Genomic DNA, 9,791 nt, shown 5'->3' on the forward strand with positions numbered 1-9,791 from the left:
TCAACATGCATTCATATTCTCGAGCTCAATCTAAGAGAGGAAAATCGTAGCCTACCTGTAGGCCAATCACATGCGCTCCAAAATCACTTCTCCGGAGCTTTCCCTTTCCGAATGTCCTCGAAACGCTGCCCCGCTATCAAAAATAGTATCACAACGTTATTACAGTCGTTTAGACACCAAAATCACAACAAACGGAGACGGGTCAATTTTGGAGTCAAAATGAGAATCGTGGGACCCGCACTGAACTGTCCAAATTTGACTCCGTCAAGACACCCTAAACATCACCCCAAACTTGTGTTCCAAAATGAAACACAATTTGGGGCTCAAAACGCAGCAAAACCAACAAGCAAGAAAATCTCATTTGAATCAACTAAAATAAAACAGCAGCAGCCTAAACTCGACATCTACAAGAATCTAATGGTGTCCAACACTCTTTGAACACTCTACGATGAAGCCACGACAATTATCAACACGTGAGACTTCGAATCACCCAAAACCGAGGTAAAATGAGTGAGATATGACCAAAACAATAATACCAAAAACAAAGGCTCGAAAAAGGTACTGCAGTCAGGTTTTATCGCGAAATTACCTCGAACGGGGACTCCAAATCACTATCCGAGCTCACCAACACGTTGTCTTAAAATAATCTCACAACTTTGCCTTTTGAATCGCCCAAACCGGTTGAGAGATGAGAGAGCTATGAGGGTTAAAAGTTTTGGGAAATATTGCTGAGAATCTGCATTATATTGCAGATTTTCTGCAATTTTTCCAACAACTAAAAACTCCGACGGGATACTCCGATCTCGTTCGGAACCCCGTGCACGCAAACGAGATATGCAACCATACCAAATTCGACATTCCAGAATCAACGGCGCAGTTGAAATTTCCATTATAGGTCATTTCGATAAAAAGTGGGTCCCACTTCCAAAAGCCATTTTAAGTCAAAACCCACAAAAGGGCTCGAAAAGATATCGAAAACCTCCAGACACAAAAGAAGGGTCAATCTAGACCAAACTTGACATTCCGGAGCTAACTATGCTGACGGAATTCTCATCCGACCGCGTTTACTCAGAATGTTGACCAAAGTCAAACTTAGGCTTAAACTTAAAGTTAAAACGCCTAATCGCACCGACTCACACTGAAAACCTCGGGGGTCATGACGACCATGCTACTAACCTAAAATGACCCTTCCGGAGCTGATGGAATTGTCAGAATTGGATTTAGATTGCATCTTCTTGAACTTTTGATCGAAAATGATCGTTAAAGGTTCATAAGCTCCAAAACACAAAAACTCGCACCAAGACCAAACGAACGACCAGGTGACCGATCTGTCAGTCCCAGCAAGTCATAAATGCCTTGGGGTCGCTATAGGAACGCTCTAAACGACACACAGAAGGAAAGACACAGAAATGACCATGAGGGTCATTACAATATCCACTACTAAAAAGGACTTTCGTCCACGAAAGAAAGGATCAAGAAGTACCTGAAGGCTCAAACAAGCCGGGAAACTGCTCCCGCATCTCCTGCTCAGTCTCCCAGGTAGCCTCCTCGACTAGACGATTCCTCCAACGGACCTTAACAACAGGAATGGCTCTCGAGCGCAATCTTCCTCACATCTCTGGCTAGAATGGCAACTGGCTCCTCTACAAATGTCAAACGATCATCCAACTCGACTGCATCATACTGGAGCACATGGGACTCATCAGGAACATACCGCCGCAGCATCGAAACATGAAACACTGGGTGGATGGCTGAAAATACTGTAGGTAGGGCCAACTCATAAGCAACCTCCCCAACTGTCCGGAGTATCTCAAAAGGCCCAATGTACCTGGGGCTAAGCTTGCCCCGCCTCCCAAACCTCATCACGCCCTTCATGGGCGACACACAAAGGAATACCCGGTCACCAACAGAGAATCTCAAAGGTCGACGCCTCTGATCAGCATAACTCTGGTGCCTACTCTGAGCCGTCCTGAGCCTATCCTGAATCACCCTCACCTGATCCAGGGCCTCCTGAAGCAAATCTGTACCACACGGCCTAGGCTCTGTAGACTCAAACCAACCAACTGGAGAGCGACAACGCCAACCATATAAGGCCTCAAACGGGGCCATCTGAATACTAGAGTGGTAGCTGTTGTTGTACGCAAACTCCGCCAAAGGCAAAAACTGGTCCCACTGACCTCCAAAATCCATAACACAGGCCCGCAACATATCCTCAAGGACCTGAATAGTACGCTCTGACTGACCATCCGTCTGTGGGTGAAATGCTGTGCTAAGGTGGACACGGGTTCCCAACTCCTCCTGAAAAGCCCTCCAAAAGCTGGAAGTGAACTGTGAACCCCGGTCTGAAATGATAGAAACAGGCACGCCATGAAGACGGACTACCTCCCTAATGTAGATACGAGCCAACCTCTCGGCACTAAAAGTAGTATGAACAGGAAGGAAGTGTGCTGACTTGGTCAATCGATCCACGATGACCCAAATGCTGTCAACACCTCTAGAAGTCCGAGGCAACCCCACAACGAAGTCCATAGTGATACGCTCCCACTTCCACTCCGGAATGGGTAATCTCTGGAACTCGCCACCAGGCCTCAAATGCTCGGCCTTTACCTGTTGGCAGCACAAGCAACGGGAAACAAACCAGCAATATATCTCCTCATGCCACTCCACCAGTAATGCTGCCTCAAATCACGATATATCTTCGCTGTGCCCGGATGGATAGAGTATCTAGACTCATGGGCCTCAGAAAGTATCAACTGTATCAAATCTCCAACTCTCGAACACAGATGCGGCCGGAAATTTCAACACTCCATCAGGATCTAAGGTAGCCTGACCACCATCACCCGCTAACACTCGATCTCTAAGGGCTACCAAGGTATCATCCTCAAACTGGCAACCACGGATCCTATCAAGCAAAGAAGACTGAACTCCCATAAAGGCCAAGACGCGTCTAGAATCTGAGATATCCAACCGAACCATGCTATTAGCTAAGGACTGAATGTCCAAAGCTAAGGGTCGCTCCTCAACAGATAAGAAGGCTAGACTACCCATACTCACTGCCTTCCGACTCAAGGCGTCCGTTACCAATTCGCCTTGCCCGGATGATAGAGAATATAGAGGTCGTAGTCCTTTAGGAGCTCAATCCAACGACGCTGCCTCGAATTAAGGTCCCTCTGGCTCATGATGTACTGAAGACTCCTATGATCGGTATAGATCTCACATCGAACTCCATACAGTTAGTGCCTCCAAATCTTAAGCGCGAAAACTACCGCCGCCAACTCCAAGTCATGAGTGGGGTAGTTGCGCTCATGGATCTTAAGCTGCCTCGACGCATAAATAATAACTCGGCCCTGCTACATCAATACACAACCCAAACCAACGCCGGATGCGTCACAATAGACTGTGAAGCCCTCGCCCTCAACTGGAAGAGTCAATATAGGAGCGGTGGTCAATAACTCATTGAGCCTCAAAAAGCTCCCTCACACTCCTCTGACCAAACAAAGGAACATCAACACGAGTCAATCGAGTCAACGGGGCTGCAATAGTAGAAAAGCCCTCAACAAAGCGTCTGTAGTAACTCGCTAACCCAGACGAAGCTACGAACCTCAGTAACAGAAGTGGGCCTGTGCCAATCACGAATAGCCTCAATCTTCGCCAGATCAACCCTAATACCCTCATTGGACACCACGTGCCCACAAGAAGGCTACAGACTCAAGCCAAAACTCGCACTTTGAGAACTTGGCATAAAGCCGCTGATCTCTCAAAGTCTGGAGCACTATCCTCAAATGCTGTCATGCTCACTCCGCTCCTGCGAGTATACCAGTATGTCATCAATGAAGACGATGACAAATAAATCAAGGTATGGCCTGAACACACGTGTCATCAAGTCCATGAAGGCAGCAGGGGCATTAGTCAACCCAAAAGACATCACAAGGAACTCATAGTGGCCGTAACGGGTCCTAAATGCGTCTTAGGGATGTCGCTGCCCTAATCCTCAGTGATGGTACCCGGACCTCAAATCAATCTTAGAAAACACGGCGGCACCCTGAAGCTGATCAAACAAATCATCAATACGAGGCATGGGGTAACGGTTCTTCACCGTACCTTATTCAGCTGCCTGTAGTCAATACACATCCTCATAGTCCCGTCCTTCTTCTTCACAAACAAAAGGAGCACCCCAAGGCGACACACTCGGACGGATAAACCCTTACCTAAGAGATCCTCTAACTGACACTGAGCTCCCTGAGCTCTGCAGGAGCCATCCGGTAAGGCGGAATAGAAATAGGACGGGTGTCGGGCTCCAAATCTATGGCAAAATCAATGTCACGATCTGGAGGTAAGCCAGGTAGGTCTGTAGGGAACACATCTGCAAACTCTCTAACCACAGGAACTGAGTCAACTGAAGAGTCATCTCTACTCACATCTCGCACATAAGCCAAATAAGCTAAACACCCAGAAGCAACCAACCGTCTAGCCCGCATAAAAGAGATGATCCCTGTCGGTGTGTGACTATAAGCACCCTGCCACAACACTGGGGGAATGTCAGGCATCGCTAAGGTAACAGTCTTGGCGTAGCAATCCAAGACCGCATGGTAAGGGGATAACCAGTCCATGCCCAGAATCACATCAAATCAACCATATCTAGCAGAATAAGATCAACTCTAGTATCACAACCCTGGATAGTCACTAAGCAAGAACGCAATATCTGATCCACTACTAAGGACTCACCCACCGGGGTCGAAACATGAACTGGCTCTGCCAAAGACTCAGACCTCATACCCAATCGGGGAGCAAAATAAACAGATACATACGAGAATGTGGACTGGGATCAAATAATACTGTACAGGCTGATGGCATAATAAAAGCGTACCTGTGATAACATCGTCAGATGCCTCAGCCGTCGCCCTCGCCGGGGCTGCGTAGAAATGGCCCTGAGCACCTCTGCCCGATGCATCTGATCTACCACCTAGCCTGCCTCCTCGAGCTCCGCCTCTGGTACCCTGTCGGCTGTCCCGACGACCCTGGTCCTGACCACCACCTCTAGCTAGAGGGGGCACTGCTGAAACTGGTCTAGGTGCAAGGGGAGCTGGTACAATCGCTCCTCGCCCTCGCCGGGGGCACTCTCTGACCAATGGTCAGGAGCACCGCAATCAAAACACCCCGAAGCTGAACGCCCTGAAGTAACCCGACTGCGGTAGGAAGGGAGGGAATCTGATCCCCTCGAACTCTGGCCCGTACTAGGACCACCCTGGTGATACTGGCCTCCCTCAGAAGCAGGTAATGCCGCCTGAACAGGGCGACTGGACTGACCCTGCTGGAACCTCTGGCGGGGCCTATCATAGGAGTCTCTCCCTCTAGTCTGGGACCCGCTGTAGCTGCCCTGGTAGCGTGCCCTCTTATCGCTGCCCCCTTGGGCCTCGCGATGAATATGCTCCATGGATCGGGCATGGTCAACTACATCCAGAAATGAACGGCCGGCAGAAACTAAATGCTCTGTGTCGACCCTCAGACGGTACCGCAACCCACGTACAAAACAACGAACTCTCTCCTCCTCCGTGGGTAGGATCATGGTAGCATGTCGAGACAACTCATGGAATCTCGTCTCGTACTCTGAGACGGTCATAGGGCCCTGCTCCAATCTGGAGAACTGATCACGAAGCCTATCCCTGACGCTCCGTGGCATGAACCGGGCTAAGAAAGCCTCTGAGAACTCACTCCAAGATACAGGAGGCGATCCAACTGGCCTGGACTCTCGATACGAGCGCCACCACTGCCTGGCTGGCCCACGAAACTGATGAGCAGTGAAGTCGACTCCTCTCGACTCCAAGAGGCCTAATGACTGTAGCTGCTCCTGACAAGTAAGCTGGAACTCGTAGGCATCCTCCCCCATCGCCCCTGAGAATATCTGAACCTCTGGAATACCCCGAGCATCTTCTGCTCGCGCAGTGGCATCTTCCCCCGTCCTTTAAGTCTGACACGACAGCCATATGAACTGGTGGCGGCTGAACCTCTGGTGCCGCTGCGGCAGGCTGACCCTGCGGCGCTGGAGCTGGTGATGCTGGGACTGGTGCTGGTGCCTGTCGTATTTCCCCAATAGCTGCTAGTATTTGAGTCAGCAGAGCATGAAGATCAGGAGTTACAGCTGCAGCTGGTGCAGGTGGTGGCTGGGCTGGCCCCGGCCCCACCGGCTGTGGAGGTACATATGCTGCCTGAGGCTCCTCCTCCCTATCTCGGGCTGGTGCTACGACCCTGGCTCGACCTCGGGGTCGGCGTCTACCCCAAGCTGAGGCTCTGCCTGCAGACCCGGGTGCGCCACCCCTGGCCGCGCCACCTCGCGAGCGAGCCATCCTGCGAAAGACACACGATGCACGAAAAGCGAAACAAAAGAGGAAATTTTCCTAAGGACATCCTGTAGCTTCCCGAAGATAAGTTACGGACGTCTCCGCACCGATCCGCAGGACTCTACTAGACGTTAGCTCTGTACAAGTGAGACCGGTGAACCTGAGGCTCTGATACCAACTTGTCACGACTCGATTTCTCAAGTCATGATGACACCTACTATAACCCACCAGTAGGTAAGCCACCCCGTAACCCGAAACAACAAGTAATGGGTCTGAAGGTAGAAACTAAACAAGAGTAGGCAAATAACAATATACACAGGCGGAAGCAAACCAAAACATAAATACAAATAAAGATCCCTCCCAGAACCTAGAAGTCACTAGTACAGAGCTACTAACAAAATGAGTACAAGTCTCAAAAGTGGACAACAGAGACTGGACTGTCTCGAAAGGTAAAAGACAAGTCTATATACAGATGGAGACTGAAATAGTACAAAACGTCGTGTGCTCACTCCCGTCTCCGGATCAGTCTGCTCCAAGCTCGATCAACACTGGCTACTAGTGCCCGGACCTGCATCACGAAATAGATGCAGAGTGTAGCATGAGCACCAAAACAACAGGTACCCAGTAGGCATCATAGGCCGACTGAACTTGAAAAGTAAAGGCAATATGAAAAGAAGGATTAACACAAACCGAAGTCAAGAACTAAAATCTAACTAACAAGGGAATGCACACGAGTGTACAAAGAACTAACTAAAGTAATCTATAAGCTAACTACACCTAACTGGGCCCCCATAAGCCCAGAAGGTATACTCGTGCGCAAGTTAAATAAAAACCCGAACAGACCCCCATAAGCCCGACGAGTACACAAAATAACTAAAACTAAAGAGAATTGCATAAAAGAACTCAAGAACGAAGAACACGAATCAGAACCTCAACCCTAATTAGTAAAATCTGACAGTACGGAGGCCGGACCTCTAACCGGATGCTCACCAGAAGTACCCAAGTAACCAATCACAAATATCAAGTATATGAGGTCGGAACTCTAACCGGATGCTCTATATAAGTATCTGGGAAATAGAGGCCGGACCTTAAACCGGATGCTCTATAAAAGTGCCAATGTAGCTGCTGAAAGAGTCCTAATCGATCCACACTCATAAATGTCCATGGAACGCCGTCCATACTTAGTCAATCAATGTAAGTCCTTGGAACCAAATCGAAAATCAAATTCAAACCACGAAGTAGAACTAGTGTCGCCGATGTAACTCGTGAAGCCGTAACATCGGGGAAAATAAGGATATCTATAGTCGGAGAAAGAGTATCACCTAACTAAGGCCCAAACTATCAGACTCAAGTCTGCTTCACCAGTCTACAGGAATCTAAGACATCGGGGTAAAACTAAGGCCTATTGGATCCGAATAATGTATTTCTAAGGCAAGCCCTAGTCAAACCTAAACTAAGGCCCAACATTCTTCAAATAAACAATAATTAAGTATGCAAACACTCCACATAGCGATGAGGGTCCGTTAATACCACAAAGCATGCTCATAGTTATCCGATAATTCCCGAAATATGTCGAAAACATGATTTCTTAACACCTATGTAGGATTCAATAACTACCCAACCCAAATCCCAACTAATCAACATGCATTCATATTCTCGAGCTCAATCTAAGAGAGGAAAACCGTAGCCTACCTGTAGGCCAATCACACGCGCTCCAAAATCACTTCTCCGGAGCTTTTCCTTTCCAAACGTCCTCGAAATGCTGTCCCGCTATCAAAAATATTATCACAACATTATTACAGTCGTTTAGACACCAAAATCACAACAAATGGAGACGGGTCAATTTTGGAGTCAAAACGAGAATCGTGGGACCCGCACCGAATTGTCCAAATTTGACTTCGTCAAGACACCCTAAACATCACCCCATACTTGTGTTCTAAAATGAAACACAATTTGGGGCTCAAAACGCAGCAAAATCAACAAGCAAGAAAATCCCATTTTAATCAACAAAAAAAAAAAAGAAAACAGCAACAGCCTAAACTCGAGATCTACAAGAATCTAATGATGTCCAACTCTCTTTGAACACTCTTCGATGAGCCACGACAATTATCAACACGTGAGACTTCGAATCACCTAAAATCGAGGTAAAATGAGTGAGATATGACCAAAACAATAATACCAAAAACAAAGGCTCGAAAAAGGTACTGCAGTCAGGTTTTATCGCGAAATTCTCTCGAACAGGGACTCTAAATCACTATTCGAGCTCACCAACACGTTGTCCTCGAAAAATCTCACAACTTTGCCTTTTGAATCGCCCAAATCGGTTGAGAGATGAGAGAGCTATGAGGGTTAAAGTTTTGGGAAATATTGCTGAAAATCTGCATTATATTGCAGATTTTCTGCAATTTTTCCAACAACTAAAAACTCCGACGGGGTACTCCGATCTCGTTCGGAACCCCGTGCACGCAAACTAGATATGCAACCATACAAAATTCGACATTCCAGACTCAACGGTGCAGTCGAAATTTCCATCAGAGGTCATTTCGATAAAAAGTAGGTCCCACTTCCAAAAGCCATTTTAAGTCAAAACCACAAAAGGGCTCGGAAAGATATCGAAAACCTCCAGACACAAAAGAAGGGTCAATCTAGACTAAAATCGACATTCCGAAGCTAACCACACTGACGAAATTTTCATCCGAGCGCGTTTACTCAAAATGTTGACCAAAGTCAAACTTAGGCTTAAACTTAAAGTTAAAACGTCTAATCGCACAGACTTACACTGAAAACCTCGGGGGTCATGACGACCATGCTACCAGCCTAAAATGACCCTTCCGGAGCTGATGGAATCATCAGAATTGGATTCAGATGTCATCTTCTTGAACTTTTGATCGAAAATGATCGTTCAAGGTTCATAAGCTCCAAAACACAAAAACTCGCACCAAGACCAAACAAACGACCAGGTGACCGATCTGTCAGTCCAGCATGTCATAAATGACTTGGGGTCGCTATAGGAACGCTCTAAACGACACATAGAAGGCAAGACACAGAAATGACCATGAGGGTCATTACAAAACTATACCACATGCTCTTTGATAGTTTTAAGCCATATAATGATCTTTGTAATTTGATTAAATACGTTTCGTGAGAGTTTGAACTATATATTTCAAGAAATTTAAATACTTTTGAAAATTTTAAATTGATGGATCGATGGAATTCCATTTCGACATGCACTAGAAACTCCAAGAGACACTGAAAATCCCTTTTAAACAACTTTAGCCTTTCAAACTCAAAACTTACAAAAATTCACAACTTTTTACTCAAAACTCGAAACCAACTTTCAATACTAAATAAAAAAAAGACCCGATTCGATATCAGAAGGGGTAAGACATTATTTTCATGAAAAATTCTAAGGGTTATTACATAAGTACATGGAAGAGACTAAGAGAAATGGTT

The 9,791-nt window shown here is 46.9% G+C and overlaps 1 pseudogene; it reads right to left on the minus strand.

The window, feature by feature from the left end:
- Positions 1-1,472: 1,472 nt before the first annotated feature.
- Positions 1,473-8,880, minus strand: LOC125809223 (uncharacterized; annotated as a pseudogene).
- Positions 8,881-9,791: the final 911 nt, after the last annotated feature.

Source organism: Solanum verrucosum, unplaced genomic scaffold (genome assembly GCF_900185275.1).
Source record: "Solanum verrucosum unplaced genomic scaffold, falcon-dt-bn FXZP01000062.1, whole genome shotgun sequence".
Classification (NCBI taxonomy): domain Eukaryota; kingdom Viridiplantae; phylum Streptophyta; class Magnoliopsida; order Solanales; family Solanaceae; genus Solanum; species Solanum verrucosum.